The sequence below is a fragment of the Fukomys damarensis genome, unplaced genomic scaffold, assembly GCF_012274545.1.
Source record: "Fukomys damarensis isolate Sample0158 unplaced genomic scaffold, DMR_v1.0_HiC HiC_scaffold_15, whole genome shotgun sequence".
In the NCBI taxonomy this organism is placed as follows: Eukaryota; Metazoa; Chordata; class Mammalia; order Rodentia; family Bathyergidae; genus Fukomys; species Fukomys damarensis.
Genome location: NW_022900927.1, coordinates 56282485 through 56288100, shown reverse-complemented (window position 1 = coordinate 56288100; position 5616 = coordinate 56282485). Strand labels below are relative to the sequence as shown.

Below are 5616 nucleotides of genomic sequence, written 5' to 3'. Positions count from 1 at the left end.
GATCCCCTCTCCCGAGGCCGCGGAGCGATGCTCGGGTTTGCACGGGATGCCCCGGTGACGCGTTCCTCTTTCGCTGTCTTTCGCCAGCAGATAGGGAGAGAGCGGCCGCCGGCTTGGATCGAGCTTCATAGGGAAAACAAGGGACGGGGCAGGGTGCTTGGGACGCAGGGCACGTCCGAGCTCCCAGTGGCTCATTTGTTAAGCACACTGCCTCCAACTGGTGCAGAACGCATTTATGAAATTCGTGTAAGTGTTGCCAGGCTAACGGGGCGTGGTGGCGCACAACTATTATCCTAGCACTTGGGAGGCTGAGACAGAATTATCGTGAGTTCGAGGCCAGCCGGAATTGCAGAGTGCAGTAGATCTTGTCTCAGGGGAAAAAAAAAAAAAATGTTGGTAGGTTGTCCCAGAACCTTCAGTAAGTAGGTCAGCCTGTAAATAACTGGAAAACAAATTAAGACCTTGAGAGTTTTCGTGTGCGTGATGAAAGAGTGTGTGTGTGTGTTTCGCAAATGATAGAGCCAGTTTAAAAGAGCCCACCCGCCATCCCAGAGAAAAGGTTCCCTTTTACTTAGGTCATGAGCAGTCCCCCAGAGACATGACAGCAGGACCAGAGCAGGCCCGGGAGGACATGTCACCAGGTCACAGGACACAGCAGCAAGTCACAGGCCCACCGTGTTTTTGACCTACTTCAAAAGCCTGCCGCAAAATACAGTGTAAAGCAGCCTGAAGAGATGCCTGTTCTGCTGCACTGAGAGGTCCCTGTTAGGTGTCCCAGTAAACGTGGTGGTCTGTGGAGTTCGCATCCCTCTCTCCTGCCTGCTCAGAAGTGTGTCTTTGACTTGAAGGTTTTTTTGAAACAGTTGCCTGCTTGCTGGTTGGGTGGTAAACAATGCTTGTTTTTAAACTGTGTTCAGTTGGTAGCTCTGCAAGAGAAATTATGGAATTGAACTGGAGCTGTACAGAGAAAAAGAACTTGTGGGGCCTTATACCTTGCAGCTTGGGAGATAGGTTCCCATAGTTCTGGGGCAGGTTCCAAGGCAGGCAGGCAGAGTGGGAGCTTACCTGTGTTGTTGAGCATGGAAAAAGGGGTCTTTGTTTATAATATTAGGAATTAGCGGAAGTCTGTTCTTGAATCTTAAACCCCTCACACTACATGTTAGTGTGGGAGCCTTCTAGAAATATTAGGTTAAAGGAGTTGTGTTGAGCCTCAGGCCAGGCAGAATTTGAGTGAAGGGTAGGGGATGAGATTGGCAGCTGGGGGTATAGTAAGCTCCCTTGTTGGGTTCTTGCTTTCCCTGGTTTCAGTTGTATGCAGTCAGCTGCTGAAGTTTTACCCCAGAGGTTACCCTCAGTGGGGTGGTCTGGCTGGAGGTTTGAGGAAGCTGTTGATGCTTGGCATAGATAGAACATGGCTATTCCTGTGAACTTGAACGTGAACTTGGGTTTTTCTGGTGAAGGAAACCTTAACTTCCGTCAGATTCTCAAAGGGACTTATCCCGCCCCACAAAAATAAAAATCATTGTTCGAAATCATATTTGCAAATTTGTTGACTGCACACCACAGCGATAGATTGTGCTTCTTGGCCCAGGACACTCACACCATACACATACATAAAATTGAAACATCTTCGAGGGACTGTTCTTCCTCTTCCTGCAACTGGGATTGTCTCTTTTCCTTTTCCATTCTGGCCGTGACCTACAAATTAATTTCCCCATCTGTAGGTGGCTCACGACACATAGTTTACAAACTATTGCTTTGGATGACAGCAGCCTCTATTGAGTTTTGGAGTGCAACTTGATGGGCAAGACTAGGGGGAGAGCAGAAATGGGAAAAGAAGACGAACTGTGTCTGATAGAGGCAGAGATGGGTCCAGAAGAAGCCTGAAGTCTTTGGCTGAGTGGAGGGAGGCTGGCACCGTCTTCTCAGTCAATGCGCTCTCTTCCATGTCTGTTCAAGGAGATATGGGGGTGAGATGAATGTCACTGGATGGAAGAGAGTAGGCCAGACAGGACCGAATGTCCTGTGGTAACCTCTCAAACAGAAATATGGTGTCCTCCTGCTCTCTGCTTTCTCCCTCAGGCTGGCAAAAATACTGTGACTGTGACACCAGTAACTACCTCAGATGCCCCTTGTGTGAGGTCCTCCTAGATATGTGATGGCAAACCTCTCAGAGACGAGAGTCCAGACTGCAACCCAAAACCCACTTATTCATCACGAAGGGGCAACACTGCCATTATACCTGAGTACTGAGGCAGCTGGGTGTGGTGGTGCACGCCTGAATCCCAGCACTAGGGAGGCTGAGGCAGGAGGGATCATTGTGAGTTTGAGACCAGCCTGGGCTACATAGTGAGTTCCAGGTCAGTCTCAACCACACAGTGAGACCCTATCTCAAAAAACCAAAACAAACAAACAAACAAACAAACAAACACCTGAATACTGAAGTGTAGTTTAGGAAAACAACTCTACATTAACATCTTTTGTTAAAAAAAAAAAAAAGCCAGGTGTGGTGGCACACTCCTGTAATCCCAGCACTTGGGAAGCTGAGGCAGGAGGATCGCAGTGAGTTCAAGACCAGCCTGGGCTACATAGTGAGTTCCAGGTCAGTCTCAACTACATAGTGAGACCCTGTCTCAAAAACCAAAACAAACAAAGAAAACTGAAAAGGCAAGCCCAAGGATCATCACCACTGTCCTAGGCTCTCCTCGGTGGTTTCATTCATTCAGCACTGTGTTCATGCAGCTAACATTAATTCTTTTTTGTTTTTGTTTTTTAGGTTTTTTTCTGGAACCTGGGATCAAACTCAGGACCTTGTGCTTACCAGGCAAGCAAGGCATCACTAAGCTACATCTCCGACCCCCATGAACATATTTTTTACTTGTAAGACTGCTAGCCATTGATAGAGATATTTTCACCTGCCTTAAATTTTTGCATCAACATTTTCAAATAGATTATTTTTTTTGTTTCTGAAGAAACAGCCTCAGAGTAAGTGGTTGACACATATTTAGTCAGTGTTAAAAACAGAATTGGAACTTCGAATTCAAGGACACTTTATTATACTACCCAACTATTATACTAGTCTGTTTTTTGTTGCTATAACAAAATACCTGAGACCCAGTAGGTTTTTTTTCCCCTTTGTACTGGAGATTGAACTCAAATCCTTTGTACTTCCCCAACCCTCTTGAACCACCCCCATGAGTTGGCACATGCCTGTAATCCCAGCACTGGGGAGCCTGAGGTAGGAGGATCTTGGTGAGTTTGAGGCCAGCCTGAGCTACAAAGTGAGTTCAAGATGTGCCTGTACTACACAGTCAGACCCTGTCTCAAAATACTAAAACACACAAAAAAATTTGAGACACGTCTCTCACTAAGTTCCCCAGGTGAATGAACTTGCCACCATCCTGCCTCAGCCTCCCACAATGTTGGGATTACGGACTATGGGTGTAGTTGGACCGAGCAATTTTTATTTGTGCTTTGGTTTGTTTGGATTTTTGAGACAGGGTCTCTCTATGTAGTTTAGCGTGGGCTTGCTTGAATTTACTGTGTAGCCCTGGCTGGGCTGAAATTTGAAACCCTTCTGCTGTAGCCTCCGGGATGCTGGGATTACAGGCGTTAATCTCCATGCTGGCCATAGGGTTTTAGTGGTACATGTTTGCAGTACATAAAACTTAACATTTCTCATGAGGAGTTGGTACGTGTACGTAACACCTTTTTACACGCGTGCACACACACACACCTTTTGTTTTGTAGTTCTTTCCGAGATGGGCTCTTGCTGTGTTGGCCAGGTAGGCCTCAGCCTCAGGGGCTCAAGCAGCCCTCCCCCAGGCCTCCTGAGTAGTGGACAGCAGCAGAACGAGCAACACAGAGTAGAAGTTTATGGGGAAGGAAGAGAAGAGAATAGATGTTTATTTGGCTCACAGCTCCAAGCAGCAGGCAAACAGATGAGTTCAGAAAAGACAAAACGGGCAGCCTCACTTGGCAGCAAATCCCTCCACAGTGACGACGACGCATGCCCTAAGAGCAGAGCAGATCTCATCCTCACAGGGCCAGGGATGTAGCTCAGAGGCACCGCGCACGCGTGCACAGGGTCCTGAGTTCAATCCTGGTACTGCAAAAAGAAACAACAAAAAACCCTCATCCTCACAGAAGCTGACCCAGAGCCAAAGGAATGACATTCGTGGTTTCCTCTTGCAGGTGCCCTGGCCCCTGTTTGTTTGTTTGGAGACTGTTTCACTATGTAGTTCAGGCTGGTCTTGAGCTCACTCTGTAGTCCAGGCTGACCTTGAATTCGACAGCAGTCCTCCTGCCTCAGCTTCCCGAGTGCTGGGATTACAGATGTGCCACCACGCCTGACTGCAGCGCCTCTTGCAAGTCCCCGCCTGCAGCACTGTTGTGCTGGGAACCAGCTTTCTGCAGTTTCGTACGAGTCACACCACCACTACTAAGCATCATCTAATTTTCTTGCACTCCTTCCTGGTGTGCTTGACAGACTTAATACAGTTGGTTCTTTTATTTTTTCCTGGTACATGGGATTGAACCCAGAAACTTCACACCGAGTTATATCACTTTATTTTTATTTTTTGAGACAGAATCTTGCTGAATAACTAAGTTGCCCTGGTAGGGCTCAAACTTGATATCCTCCTGTCTCAGCCTCCTGAGTAGCTGATGTTACATGTGCGCCACCATGCCCAGCACAACTGATAATTTTTAAATTAATGGTAGCAAAATTTTATTAAAGGTAGGAAAAGAAACTCTGCAGAGCAAATTTGGCCAAGTAGAAGGAAAAGAAATACACTCTAGGGCAGGCCACCATGCAGAGCAAACAAAGTGACCAGGACTGGTAATTTTTAGTTTTCTCATTAAAACACAGGTTTCATAAGGCAGTTGTTTTTCTTGTTGTAGTCGTGCCTCCAAATTTTAAGTCTGATAAATAAGGTTTAGGAAGTGGTTGGTGAGCTGAGGTGTAAGAATGCCAGGCCCTGGTTCTAGAAGAGTGGCTCTCTGAGTAGCTCAGTGCGCGTTGCTCTGTCTTACCAGGCGTCTTACAGCCGTGGGGGTTGGCTTGGGCTTTAGAAGATGACATTGGCTGCCTAGGTTTGGTCCTGTTTTTTGTTTTTTCCTGTATTAGGGGTTGAACTCGGGGCCTTTACACTGAGTTCCCTCCCAGCCCTGTGTGTATGTGTGTGCACTCGTATGTACGCACGGCTGAGTTGCCTGCGGGGCTGGGCCTCTTCCTGGAACAATAATCAGTCTAAAGTACGCGCTCATTAGTCTAAGCTCAACCAGTCGGAATCCATTACCAGGGTTTAAGTACCAAGATTTAAAAATTGGCCCTACAGACGACTACTCTTCTTTTTCTGATGTTTTACTACAAATTTGAAAATAAGCCATGTGGAGAGAAGCTGAGAGCAGAGAGGGAGATTTCCTGCCCTGATCTGAGCATTGGCCCACTTCCCCAAGGCCCGCTGTCCCACCCCTCTGGGAGTGAGTGTGTCTCCTCTTCAGGCCTTGACCACTCTCTTTCATCTTTTTTTGCTAAAATTAAAATCTGCGCGTTATCACAAATCGACATATATAATATATGTATGTAATATACATATATATGTATGTCTGACA

At 46.8% G+C, this 5616-nt stretch overlaps 1 protein-coding gene across 7 annotated transcripts in view; it reads left to right on the top strand.

Moving 5' to 3' along the window:
• Positions 1-14: 14 nt before the first annotated feature.
• Nr2c1 (nuclear receptor subfamily 2 group C member 1) overlaps positions 15-5616 on the top strand; it is a 53303-nt gene continuing 47701 nt past the window's right edge. For 3 of the 7 annotated variants that reach the window (XM_033763840.1, XM_010629188.3, XM_010629183.3), the window contains exons 1-2: positions 16-246; positions 2777-2985. The gene's annotated coding sequence lies outside the window, so the exon portion shown is untranslated. Of the gene's footprint in view, positions 247-2776; positions 2986-5616 lie in introns of all 7 variants that reach the window. The other 4 variants (XM_010629187.2, XM_010629184.3, XM_010629185.3 and 1 more) reach the window with 4 other exon arrangements.